This window comes from Bubalus kerabau, chromosome 11 (genome assembly GCF_029407905.1).
Source record: "Bubalus kerabau isolate K-KA32 ecotype Philippines breed swamp buffalo chromosome 11, PCC_UOA_SB_1v2, whole genome shotgun sequence".
Classification (NCBI taxonomy): domain Eukaryota; kingdom Metazoa; phylum Chordata; class Mammalia; order Artiodactyla; family Bovidae; genus Bubalus; species Bubalus kerabau.
This window is the reverse complement of record NC_073634.1, coordinates 85,703,109-85,716,500: the sequence shown is the minus strand read 5'-3', so window position 1 is coordinate 85,716,500 and position 13,392 is coordinate 85,703,109. Positions and strand designations below refer to the sequence as shown.

General features: G+C 40.5%; 1 protein-coding gene across 7 annotated transcripts in view; it reads right to left on the bottom strand.

Moving 5' to 3' along the window:
- Window positions 1-13,392, bottom strand: part of NBAS (NBAS subunit of NRZ tethering complex) — a 330,504-nt gene that overhangs the window by 274,455 nt on the left and 42,657 nt on the right. The window lies entirely within an intron of this gene.

The following is a 13,392-nucleotide window of genomic DNA, read 5'->3' as shown; positions in this document are numbered from 1 at the left end:
GAATGTGGTCCACTGGAGAAGGGAATGGCAAACCACTTCAGTATTCTTGCCTTGAGAACCCCATGAACAGTATGAAAAGGCAAAATGACAGGATACTGAAAGAGGAATTCCCCAGGTCAATAGGTGCCCAATATGCTACAGGAGATCAGTGGAGAAATAACTCCAGAAAGAATGAAGGGATGGAGCCAAAGCAAAAACAATACCCATTTGTGGACGTGACTAGTGATAGAAGCAAGGTCCGATGCTGTAAAGAGCAATATTGCATAAGAACCTGGAATGTTAGGTCCATGAGTCAAGGCAAATTGGAAGTGGTCAAACAGGAGATGGCAAAAGTGAACGTCAACATTCTAGGAATCAGTGAACGAAAATGGACTGGAATGCGTGAATTTAACTCCGATGACCACTATATCTACTACTGCGGGCAGGAATCCCTTAGAAGAAATGGAGTAGCCATCATGGTCAACAGAAAGAGTCTAAAATGCAATACTTGGATGCGATCTCAAAAATGAGAGAATGATTTCTGTTCATTTCCAAGGCAAACCATTCAATATCACGGTGATCCAAGCCTATGCCCCAACCAGTAACACTGAAGAAGCTGAATTGAATGGTTCTATGAAGACCTACAAGACCTTTTAGAACTGACACCCAAAAAAGATGTCCTTTTCATTATAGGGGACTGGAATGCAAAAGTAGGAAGTCAAGAAACACCTGGAGTAACAGGCAAATTTGGCCTTGGAGTACAGAATGAAGCAGGGCAAAGGCTAACAGAGTTTTGCCAAGAGAATGCACTGGTCCTAGCAAACAACCTTTTCCAACAACACAAGAGAAGACTCTACACATGAACATCACCAGATGGTCAACACGGAAATCAGATTAATTATATTCTTTGCAGCCAAAGATGGAGAAGCTCTATACAGTCAGCAAAAACAAGACCGGGAGCTGACTGTGGCTCAGATCATGAACTCCTTATTGGCAAATTCAGACTTAAATTTAAGAAAGTAGGGAAAGCCACTAGACCATTCAGGTATGACCTAAATCAATCCCTTATGATTATACAGTCGAAGTACTTACCTTAAGAATCACATTTTGAAGCAAGCCCTTATTTTTTAATTATTCTATAAAGATGAAAAGCAATACAGAATTTCTACAGTACACATTAAATCTGAAGACTAAAGCACACAATTTGTAAGAGTTAAAACTCCTTCTCATTAACTAAAACAAGAGAGTAGGAGACAGGAATTAACTTTCCCAATCTTTTACCTCAAAATTTTGTGGAAAATAGGAAAATCTTGGGTCAAGGAATCAGATGTATTAGGTTCAAATATCTTTGCACCAAAGTAACTGTAATATTAGTTTCCTTCATGCCATCAAAATTATAAACGCAAACCATGTGCTAAGCAATAAGGAATGTGTGAGACAAATGAAGAGCTCACTTTAACAAATCACTTCTAATTCTCAGATTAATTTGCAGTGGCGAGCTTAGCTCTCCCAAAGCATTGGTACCAAAGCATCGGTACCAACCGTGGGGTGCTCAGGCACCTTCCTTTCTCAGATGGCTGGGGTCATATATTCATTCACAAGAATGACGGCAAGCACAGTCCACTCCAGGGGAAAGAACGAGCCCACCTGAACCACGCCTGTGGGGACCCCTGAGTTAGACACAAAAACAAGCCTGAAGGACCAATTAACTGCATGGGAGACGAGGTCCAGGAAAACTTCACAGGGTTAACACCAGAGAAAGGTTTATCCCTTCAACAATTTCCTGACAGATAAAGAGATCAGATAAAGAGCCTCCTCAGCCAAGAGAACACGAGGTACAGGAGCACGGAGCTGCGTCCGTAAACGATGCGCTGGGAGGATGCTCACAAAGGGAGTGAGTGCTCCCAGCCTGTAGAAGGCAAGCAGGGGTAGCAGGGCAGAAACTTAGAAGGGGTCCTTGACAATATGAGATGGTTTATGCTGCTCGCTTCCTGAGCACATATCACCTTTTACTTTCTAAACTGTAACCGTTATTGAAATCACGCCTCCATCACCGAACTTAACCCACTCAGACACAGAGACTGTGTCTGTATCCTTCAAAGCATTTACATGTCGGTTTCGTTCAGGAAATGGCTCTCTGCGCACAGAACTGCTGGGGCGGGAAGATAAACCTGACACAGGGTCCTCGTCCTTGGCTTAACCTCTCGTGGCTTTAGTTCTCCCACCTGAGAAATGAACGGGCTGAGCCAGGTGATGGATGAAACTCTTGGCCAGCTCTGGCATTCTAAGAAACTAAAACTCAAAGCAGGGATGTCAGTATCAGACAAGATAAATAAGCTATAAGTGATGGAGCCAAAAAACACATGGAGTGAATTAAATGAGCAGAGGCCAGAGCAGAGCAAGAGGCAGTGAGGAGAGGGCAGATAGCCCCCTCCGAGGACAGGGAGGGAGGAATGGACCGTGTGCCCCCATGTACCACACCAGGTGGGATTCTGATGCACTGGGAGAGCTAAATGTGACCCTAACAATTGACTCCAAGAAGAATTATAAATGGTTTATTAAGAAGGGGCTTCTGTCTAGTAATTGTTGAAACAATCTGCCATCTAGTGGCTTAAAACTCCTTAAAGTCAAGGACATGAATTTGAAATAATAGAGTGAGAAATTCTTGTATGTACCCTGTCCAATCACCAAAAGGCTTGTGGCATAGACCAGCAAGGAAGGGGCGGGTGGGAGAGAATAATTACATGTCACCAAAGTGAAAGTTCTTAAGAGCATGCCTGGCAAAATAAAGGCTCAAAAACTGCTACCTACTACTTCACAGACATGAGACAATCCTCTCTCAGGACACAGAAATGTTGCCAATTTAATTCATTTTAATTTGATCTTGACTATTCTTTACCAAGCTTCCCTGGTGGCTTAGATGGTAAAGACTCCAACTGTGATGCAGGAGACCTGGGTTCAATTCCTGGGTCGGGGAGATACCCTGGAGAAGGAAATGGCTACCGGCTCCAGTATTCTTGCCTGGAGAAGCAAATGGACAGAGAAGCATGGCAGGCTACAGTCCACGGGGTCACAAAGAGTCAGACACAACTGAGCAACTAACACTCTCACTTCACTTTCATTCCTTACTACAAAAATCTTACCCGTTCATTATTGACAATTCTGTTCATCTTGGAATTCTTGGATGTCCCTGCCCCAGATGCCTTCACTCAATCCACAGTTGATGTCAATAATCTAAAAACCTAACCCCCTCCTAAGCATCAGGATGCATTTAGGCAACTTCACTGCAAAGGCACAATATAACATGTTCAGCATCCCTCTATCAGATCTATTCCATGTCTACTTTGAATCCTGATTTCAGAACTGTCCAAGTCCTGAAATCAAATTCTCACCTATTTCAATTGTTCAAAGTTAATTCTCTCAGGAAAATAAGTCTTGTCTTCAAACCCTACCCCACCCCCACTGAACCCTACTAACTGTTGCCTGCCCGCTGTCCCTCACTGTGGGTCTTTCCATAATGTCTGCTATCAAAATCACCGCCGCAGATCTGCTCTGCTAAACACCACCTAGTAGTCTACACTAAACATCTCTGTGCTTAAGCAGCTTGCAAAAGCCACCATCTACTGTCTGTGCGCAGTGCAGTGCCGGCAAAACGTCATCCAAAAAGAATGACTTGTCTTGAGGTTACAGAGCGAATAGGCAGCACATATTTCCTGTCTCCTAATCCAGTACATGTACAGGACAGTATGATGAAAAGACACCCTTTTCATCAGAGGGAACTGGAATGCAAAAGTAGGAAGTCAAGAGATACTTGGAGTAACAGGCAAATTTGGCCTTGGAGTACAAAACGAAGCAGTGCAAATGCTAACAGAGTTTTGCCAAGAGAACGCACTGGTCATAGCAAACACCCTCTTCCAACAACACAAGAGACGACTCTACACATGGACATCACCAGATAGTCAATTCCAAAATCAGATTAATTATATTCTTTGCAGCCAAAGATGGAGAAGTCTAAACAGTTAGCAAAAACAAGACAGGGAGCTGACTGTGGCTCAGATCATGAACTCCTTATTACCAAATTCAGACTTAAATTGAAGAAACTAGGGGAAACCACTAGACCATTCAGGTATGACCCAAATCAAATCCCTTACGATTATACAGTGGAAGTGACAAATAGATTCAAGGGATTAGATCTGACAGACAGAATACCTAAAGAACTATGGACAGAGGTTCGTAACATTCTACAGGAGGCAGTGATCAAGACCATCCCCAAGAAAAAGAAATGCAAAAAGGCAAAACGGTTGTTTGAGGAGGCCTTACAAATAGCTGAGGAAAGAGAAGCTAAAGGCAAAGGAAAAAGGAAAGATATACCCATTTGAATGCAAAGTTCCAAAGAATAGCAAGGAGAAATAAGAAAGCCTTCCTCAGTGATCAATGCAAATAGAGAACAGCAGAATGGGAAAAACTAGAGATCTCTTCAAGAAAATTAGAGATACCAAGGGAACATTTCATGCAAAGATGGGTACAATAAAGGACAGAAATTTCATGCAAAGATGGGTACAATAAAAGACAGTAATGGTATGGACCTAACAGAAGCAGACGATATTAAGAAGAGGTGGCAAGAATACACAGAACTATACAAAAAAGATCTTCATGACCCAGATAACCAAGATGGTGTGATCACTCACATAAAGCCAGACATTCTGGAATGCGAAGTCAAGTGGGCCTTAGGTAGCATCACTACCAACAAAGCTAGTGGAGGTGGTGGAATCCAGTTGAGCTATTTCAAATCCTCAAAGATGATGCTGTGTAAGTGCTGCATTCAATATGCCAGCAAATTTGGAAAACTCAGCAGTGGCCATAGGACTGGACAAGGTCAGTTTTCATTCCAATCCCAAAGAAGGGCAAAGCCAAAGAATGCTCAAACTACCACACAATTGTACTCATCTCACACGCTAGCAAAGTAATGCTCAAAATTCTCCAAGCCAGGCTTCAACAGTAAATGAACCATGAACTTCCAGATGTTCAAGCTGGATTTAGAAAAGGCAGAAGAACCAGAGATCAGATTGCCAACATCCACTGGATCATCGAAAAAGCAAGAGAGCTCCAGAAAAACATCTACTTCTGCTGGCATATTGATTATGCCAAAGCCTTTGACTGTGTGGATCACAAGAAACTGTGGAAAATTCTTTAAGACATGGGAATATCAGACCACCTTACCTGCCTCCTGAGAAACCTGTATGCAGAAACCTGTATGCAGGTCAAGAAGCAACAGTTAGAATCAGACATGGAACAACGGACTGGTTCTAAGTTGGGAAAGGAGTACATCAAGGCTGTATATTGTCACCCTGCTTATTTGACTTATATGCAGAGTACATCATGAGAAATGCTGGGCTGAATGAAGCACAAGCTGGAATCAAGATTGCCAGAAGAAATATCAGTAACCTCAGATATGCAGATGACACCACACTTACGGCAGAAAGTGAAGAGTAACTGAAGAGTCTCTTGATGAAAATGAAAGAGGAGATAGAAAAAGTTGGCTTAAAAACTCAACATTCAGAAAACTAAGATCATGGCATCTGGTCCCATCACTTCATGGCAAATAGATGGGGAAAACAATGGCAAACAGTGACAGACTTTATTTTCTTGGTCTCCAAAATCACTGCAGATGGTGATTGCAGCCATGAAATTAAAAGACGCTTGCTCCTTGGAAGAAAAGCTATGACCAACCTACACAGCATATTAAAAAGCAGAGATATTACTTTGCCAACAAAGGTCCGTCTAGTCAAAGTTATGGTTTTTCCAGTATTCATGCATGGATGTGAGAAATGGACTATAAAGCAAGCTGAGCACCAAAGAATTGATGCTTTTGAACTGTGGTGCTGGAGAAGACTCTTGAGAGTCCCTTGGACTGCAAGGAGATCCAACCAGTCCATCCTAAAGGAGATCAGTCCTGGGTGTTCGTTGGAGGGACTGATGTTGAAGCTGAAACTCCAATACTTAGCCGCCTGATGTGGAGAGCTGACTCATTTGAAAAGACCCTGGTGCTGGGAAATATTGAGGGCAGGAGGAGGAGGAGGGCAGGACAGAGGATGAGATGGTTGGATGGCATCACTGACACAACAGACATGGGTTTGGGTGGACTCCAGGAGTTGGTGATGGACAGGGAGGCCTGGCGTGCTGCAGTTCATGGGGTCAAAAAGAGTCGGACACGACTGAGTGACTGAACTGAACTGAACTGAATATTGCGGCCTCTCATTGTATCGAATTAGATCCTGGTGAATCTTAGACACATTGTGAAGTTCTTTGAGTGGCAGCACGGTGATGAATAGAGAGACAGGTTTATAGTTAGACCTTCCTGAGCTCCCATCAAGCTCAACCTTGGGGAAATGACTCTTGAGTTTTCTCCTCTACATAATGGGGAATAATAATTAATTTTAGAATGTTTTTAGACACAAGTGAAAATCCAATTAAATTAGCTTAAGTGAGCAGAAAATTTCCTGGCTTATGTAACTCAAAAGCTCAGAGGTGGGGCTGACTTCGAGGTTGGGTGATTCAACAGTGAGTGGTCATCAAGGAGCCAGTTTCTGTCTCTTTTCTCTGTGGTCTGTGGTGTTAGCTTCACCCTCAGGAGTAAACTCCGTGAGTTGGTGATGGACAGGGAAGCCTGGCATGCTGCAGTCCATGGGGTCGCAAAGAGTCAGACACAAGTGAGCAACTGAACTGAATCCAGTACACATTCTATCACATCACAAATGTATTTTTTTAATCTTCTTTTTGTATATAAACCATAATTAAGCATCATTCCTTAATTCCTATAAAAGAACCAAAGATAATCGTCTTCTTTCATCTCTCTACTTTCAAGAGAGATCCACAATAGCCAGCATGACTCCAAGTTTAAGAAGAAATTCAATCTGTCCCATGCCACTTTTTAAAATTTTATTTCCATAAATTCTGCAGAAGGATTGTGGAAATAGTCCTTAAAGTTAGGGGTTGGGGGGGGTGGGGGCAGGGTGGGAGGGAGTATAACCCCAGTACAAAATACCCTGCTTAAGATTACTGAAATTCACTGACATACCAAGTTATCATATATCAGGTTAAACTACAACCAAAACACTCAAAGAGGAGAGACACAGACTCGTTATTTATCACCTGTAGGAATTCAAAGCTTTATCAAGGCCTACAAGGGCCCACTTAAGTGCAAAAACTATAACATAATGAGAACTAGCCTCTTCTCTCAAAGACTCTCCATGTAGAGGACTGATGGATGAGTTAACAATGATTTCCAAATAAATTTTTTTCAATTGTAGGCCAAAGAAAAGTAAAAGTAATAAAGCACTGTCACTGACTTAAAAAACAGCTAAAGGCTGCTAAGAACCAAGATGCTTCTGAGTCACGCATGTCTCCCTATCTGTAATATATTCTAGATAAAAACAGATCACAGGATGTGGCCAAGACTCACCAGAAACATATACCTGTTTTAAGAAAAAAAGGAAAGTTAGTCCATGAAGCTCAGCAAGTCCCTTAATTCACATCTAAGGACTTTCCTCTCTGCCAAAATGACGCAGCTTTCTCTACTAACAACAGGACCTCTTCGTTTCTCTTCTAAAAACCAACCTGAACTCATGGAAAGAAGAATTTGGTCACACTGGAAGAATGAGCATTCGAAAGGCAACATGAAAAACTCCTTAATGTAAGTTAAGATACTCAATTTCTGACATTCACACTTGCCAGCTACAAAGCTGCACATTAATCTCTCAAATGTCAATAGCCCCTACATTATCAAAGGCCAAACACTCTCTCGCTGCAGTAGAAGATAATCAACAAGGATCAGGACTAGGGCACTCATTCCCTTTCTAGAAGCAATACTTCATAAAATTATTAAATCTTATCTAGCTAGGGCTTATGAGAAATTTCCTAATGCAATTTATACATAACTGCTCCTCCAGCTGTCAATATAGTATATCTTTTACACACCACTGACCTGATTCTCACAGAATATATATGACCTTAGGAACCAGAAAGAAAGGCGGGCAATTTTACAGCAATGTAATGGATATAAAGGCTCACTGATTACCTCCCCACAGCATCTCATAGGTCTGTCTATACGGATCTTACAGCTTATAAGAGAAGAAAAATGTGCTAGTGCTCTTGGGTAAACCTTTAAGGTAGGGTATTCTCAACACTATCTCTTCCACAAGATAAAATTAAAACATTTGTGGGACCTTTCCCTAGACGAGGGTGATGTACTGAGATGGTGGCCCCTCTGCGTACTCTACCCACACCCCTTCCCAGTCTGCGCCCAGGCCTGTTTTCTTTCCATTGCCAGTTGGGTTGTTATGTCTCCTGAGAGCTCATTCACACAAGACATTTTTGATCCCCCCACTAAGTACAACGTATGGGATAAAGAGGGTGTCTCAAGTAAATGAGTGTGAAGGACGCCTGCATTTAAAACGCTGAGGGAGGAATATTCAAGTGGGAGGGGACATGGGTGAACCTATGGCTGATTCATGCTGATGTTTGGTAGAAACCAATGCAATACTGCAAAGCAATTATCCTTCCATTAAACATAAATTTTATAAAAAGTAAAATAAATAATGCTTATAAATAATAAATAAATACATAATAATAATAAAAAATAAAATGCTGAGTGCTGTTTAGGGGAAATCATAAGCCCACCAAGAGATGACCAAATCAGGAGACACAGCCCTTTAGTACTGCAGTATGCCATTACTTAAAGGTGTTCCTCAATATCCCCTAAAATTAACAGATTTCTAAAGACTATCTCCTCGTCCATCTTCTGAGACTTGCACAGAATAGTAGCAAATACTACAAGTGCACATTTAGGAGAATGCAATCACCCAACTACTCTTTAGCCAATTCACTCCTACCTAACTGTACTCTATACATAGGCAAGCTGAAAACCTAGCTTATTACTCCTTATAAATGTTGTCTCACACTCTTTTTGTAGACTGTATCTGGCTTAACACAGGTGACTAAAAGGGAAAAAAAAAAATCACTCAAATGCTTGGATTAATCCTTAACACAACCATGAAACATTATTAATCAATCATGGTTTTTCCCTATAGACTATATGAAACATAGGTATCTTTCTTAACATAAACCTGGGTATCTTTCTTAACATAAAGACAAAAGTGTTCAGTTGGTGGGAATGTAAATTGGTGCAACCACTAGGGAAAACAGTATAGAGATTCCTCAGAAAACTCGAGTAGTCCTATGATCCCACAGTCCGACTCCTGGGCATATACCCAGACAAAGCTATACTTCAAAAAGATACATGCACCATTGTATTCATAGCAGCGCTGTTTATAATAGCCAAGAGTATCACTTGGCTACATATGGGAACAACCTAAATGTCCATCAACAGATGAATGGATAAGAAGATGCGGTGTGTATACACACACACACACACACAACTGATGTATTACTCAGTCATCAAAACATATGAAATGCCATTTGTAGCAACATGGATGGACCCAGAGATTAAAGTCAGAAAGAAAAAGATAAATACCACATGATATAACTTATATGCAGAATCTACAATACAATACAAATCAATGTATCTATAAAAACAGACTCACAGACATAGAGAACAGACTTGCGGTTACCAAGGGGGAGGAGGATGGGAAGGGAGGGAAGGAATGGGAGTTTGGGATCAGTAGAGCTTAACTATTATACAGGAGACTGATAAACAACAAGGTCCTCCTGTACAGCACAGGAAACTATATTCAATATCCTGTGAGAAATCAGAATGGAAAAGAATATGGAAAGGAATATATATGTGTGCAACTGAATCACTTTATAGTAAAGAAGAAATAAAATATTGTCAATCAACTATACTTCAATAATTTTTTAAAAAAACATACACCCTTTTTACTATATGTGAATTAAAAGTAATTTTAAAACTTAAAAAGAAAGTGTTCAAATGAAAACCTGCTTAAAGGATCTTTTTTCTTTCTAATTCACTCTTTATTACAGTTTTATTGAGGTTGTGATTTACATTCCATGAAACTCAAGGGCATGAGAGAGATTTAGGAGCACTGGAAATATTCTAGAACTGACTGGCTTAGAGCTTGCACAACCCTATGTATTTATTAAAAATCACTGAACTATACACTTAAAATACCAAAGCGTCATCAAGGATTCCGAGAATGAGTGGCTTCTCACAAAGGACCAAGAAAAGAGGCTTGTTTTCCACCTTTTGTGTTTGTTGAGATATAATTCAGGACCTAGAAAAAGTTAGCTTCCAACACTAATTATCTTTGAGCAGTTATCAAAGAACTGTTGGAGGCTCAAAGTTGAATAAGTCAGATTTTGCTTGTAGAAATTTACAATAAAATTAGGATCAAAACCTCAAAACAACAACAACAAAAAAAAGCTGTTGAAAGCAGAAGCTATCATTTAAAAATATAAACAGTAGTCCCACCTACCCACAGTTTCACCTTTTGCAACTTCAGTTACCCAGAGTCAAGTGCAGTCCAAAAACATGAAATGGAACATTCCAGAAATAAACAGTTCACAAGTTTTAAGCTGCACACCACTCTGAGTAGTGTAACGAAATCCTGGGCCTTCCCGTGCCATCCTGCTCCATCCTGCCCCATCCTGCCCCAAGAGATGACATGCCATTGGCCAGTGCACCCCACCCTTCGGGCACTCAGTAGCCATCCAGGTTATCAGAGATAGATGGTGCGGTACTGCAATGCTTGTACTCACGTAAGCCTCATTCTTCTTAATAATGGCCCCAAAACACAAGAGTAGTGATGCTGGCAGTTCAAATATTCTCTTACTGTGCCTTATTTATAAATTAAACTTTACCACAGGTATATATGTATGTGAGAGAAGAACAAACAAAAAAAAACACTATATGCAGGGTTCAGTACTATGTGAAGTTTCAGGCATCCCCTGATGGTCTTGGGACATACACCCTGTGGATAGGGCCGACTACTGTATTGTAACTTCTTCATATTATGTGGGTGCCCTTATTTGTGAATGTGTGACTCCTAAAATAGACTGTACACTCCTAGAGGGCAGGCACCACAACCTAATCACCACCAAGCGCACAACCCACCTGTACCAAAAGTTTAATGTAGTCCCTTCTAAAAATGCAGAGGTATGAGATTCCTCCTAGCTGGAATCCGGTACAATATAAGCCAAATCTAACACACAAAGGCAACACTGAGAACAGAAAACAGAAGGAAGTATCGGGATAAGTGTAGGAGGGAGAGCAAAACTGGAATACAAGATAGTCTGGACAGGATAAAATGCATTCTTAGGCTGTGAGTTAGAAGACAAGAAAGAAAACAGTCAAAATCAGCAAATCCACAGAGCTTATCCCAAAGCTTCTCAACTAATTTTTCTTTCATATTACCCAACTTACACCTCAATTTCTCTCCTTCAATAGTGCTCTCAGCATAAAACCTTGAGTTTGTATATTACCAATTTATCCTAACTCCAATCTGGCTGATTTATTTCACATTTACAGAATCCTTGTGGATGAAAAATACCACAGGCTCACATTACTAAAATAACCAAAAATAAATTAAAAATGTGATGAATATTTCAGGTTCTTTCGTTAAAAAAAAGATCACATAATGGAAAATATAAACAACTAGCAATATTTTTGTCATGCACAACAAAACATTTACACGTATTCCTTGCTTTATAACAATTCTCATTCAGAAACCTTAATGCAGCCATCCATCTCCAAGTTGACTGCTGTCACAAACTGTATATGACTGCAAAACCAAGAAGAGGCTCTCCTTCAGTGGTTTCATAATTCATCTTTCCAAAACTTTCATTTTGAGACCACTCCTCCAGAAATACCTCTATTCACTTACATCCTATGCCACAAAGTGAAAGCCTTAAGAAATAATGAATATAGTCTCACTTATGACAAGTTATTATTATGTAATAACTATTGAGTATATGATCATTTCAAACCTATGATCCCAAGAGAACCTCACTTACCTTCCTGAAATACTGCTAAGAAGTCTAATACTGACCTTGGTAAAAAAAAAAAAAAAACAGACAGACAATCAGGAGTCATCATGAAATAAACAAAGCAAAAGCCAGAGTTGGGGGGATGATTGAGGGGGTAATGAGAGCTATGGGAGAGTGACAGATGAAGTTCAGCTCGCAGGACTGCTGCTGACCTCCTGATGTGTGATTCATCTGCACCCCTGGAGTAGGGGACCCCTGTTCTACGTGACTCCACTTACATATTCATATGACAAACCTAGACATCATAGTAAAAAGCAGAGACATCACTTTGCTGACAAAGGTCCATATAGTCAAAGCTATGTTTTTTCCAGTAGTCATGTACGATGTGAGAGTTGGACCATAAAGGAGACTAAGTGTCCAAGAATTGATGCTTTCAAACTGTGGTAATGGAGGAGACTCCTGAGAGTCCCTTGGACAGTAAGATCAAACCAGTCAATCCTAAAAGAAATCAACCCTGAATATTCATTGGAATGAATGATGCTGAAGCTCCAATAACTTTGGCCACCTAATGCAAAGAGCCAACCCACTGGAAGACCCTGATGCTGGGAAAGATTGAGGGGGGGGCAAGAGGAAAAGGCGGTGACAGAGGATGAGATGGTTGAATGGCATCATCAACTCAATGGAAACAAATCTGAGCAAACTCTGGGGGATAGTGAAGGACAGAGAAGCCTGGCATGCTGCAGTCCAGGGGATCGTAAAGAGTCAGACACTACTTAGCAAGTGAACAACAGCAACAAATACACTCATAACTAAATATGAATAAGTGGTAAAACTAAAAAGAAAGCAAGAGATGTAAGCAAAACTTAGGACAGTGGTTATCAACAGGGGACCGGAGGGGACAGGATCAAGAAAGTATAATCAGGAAATCATTGGAGCTGTACAGGTGTGTGTATGTATAAAAACTTCATAATCATGACATTCTGAACCAACACAAGGACAGACCTATGATTGAACAGAAAGAAAACTTGCATACATTTTCAATTAAAATACTTAAGTACACTTGAGGATCAGAGTTTAAGTACTTGCCAAGAGGGTAAGTCTCAAAATTCAGAACTCAAGCAAGGTTTGCCTGGCTTAATTTGATATTTATTCCTCCATTTTAGAGAACCAAAAAGTTAGCTTGACTAATTTATAAAATATATGTAAATTTCATTCACAAATAACAAAGTCAAAGGGAGAAATTATGGGAAGCAGAAAATGTCAAAAGTTTTAGGTAACCCTCTTCGTAGCTGGCAAATACATGGATAAGTGGCACACAAGAAGAATCAAACACACAGGCCAACTTTGTTTCACTCTGTTTTGCTTTACTGCACTTCACAAATACTGCTTTTTTGTTTTACAAACTGAAAGTCTGTGGCAGCCTCACAAAGAGCAAGTCTACAGAGTCAGTTT